This window comes from Corvus brachyrhynchos, unplaced genomic scaffold (assembly GCF_000691975.1).
Source record: "Corvus brachyrhynchos isolate BGI_N302 unplaced genomic scaffold, ASM69197v1 scaffold281, whole genome shotgun sequence".
NCBI classification, from domain to species: Eukaryota; Metazoa; Chordata; class Aves; order Passeriformes; family Corvidae; genus Corvus; species Corvus brachyrhynchos.
Genome location: NW_008236509.1, coordinates 4854217 through 4855341, shown reverse-complemented (window position 1 = coordinate 4855341; position 1125 = coordinate 4854217).

Sequence of the window (1125 nt, the reverse complement as noted above, 5' to 3'; positions counted from 1 at the left end):
TTACCTTGAAATGAGGGGGAAGGCTTAAGGGATTTCAAAACCAAACACTTAAAAATGGGAAGGGCTAATAAAATTACCAACTCCATAAAGAAACCCCATACAATGTCCTTGATAATGAAAGGAATCCAGCTGCTGGAGCTCCTGGTGCACAGGAGGATCTTCAGCAGCAGGTGGGACAGCAGCATGTAGGATGTCATCACGTTGTCATGGGTGGTAACTTTAGGAACAGTGTAACACAAATAAAACTAATACAAATACAATTAACTTAAATAACAATGGCTCCCTTGGACTCCCCCTCTTTCAAAACAAAACTGAGGGGTCATTTTGGGAAGGGAGACACATTTTAAGGAGACTGGGAGGTGGAAGGTTTGTTTTTCAGGCCTGGAGGAGGAGTCTTTTTTCCAGGTGGCTTGGTTTTTCTTCTTTTCCAGGCTGTGGCAGCTTTTTCCTTTGCTTGGTATCCGCAGGTGGTCTCAAAAAGGGTTTGATCCACTTCCCAGGGATCCATCTTGGACCCTCTGGGGTGGAATCACACCTGTAGCCTCTACCCCGGGTGACTAGGGGGTACTACGGGCCACGTATCTATAAAGTGTCAGGGTCTTTTATTAGGACCTCAGGTCTCTCAGTCAGTTTATGTTTGGCAGAGTTTGTGAAGTGCCTCATTATGGGAGGATCAGGTTCCTCACAGGAACAGTTTAAAAGGTTCAAAGTGAATGCTTTGGACAGTCTTATGATGGGGGCAGCGATCTTATTGCCGCCTTTTTGTTGTTCTAGCAGTCTTTTTAGTGTCTGATGTTTCCTCTCCACAATGGCTTGGCCTGTGGGCGAGTGAGGGATGCCAGTTTGGGGGAAGTGGGTGACATCTGTTTGCCATACCTCACAACTGCCTAGGCCTCGGGGGTTAACCCCTTGACCTAATGATGGAAGCTGATGTGTTGGGGCATGTCGCCACAATGGCTTTCGCCTGGTCTCTAGTGAGGTGGAACATTCGAACGAGATCTGGAGCATTTTGATGGAACATTGCATGGCTCAGCTGGGCTTGCTGGAATCTGTTAGGCAGATTCGCTAACTCGATGGGCATAGCTAGGGCATCTGCTCTCCTGTTCCCTTTGGCAATAAATCCTG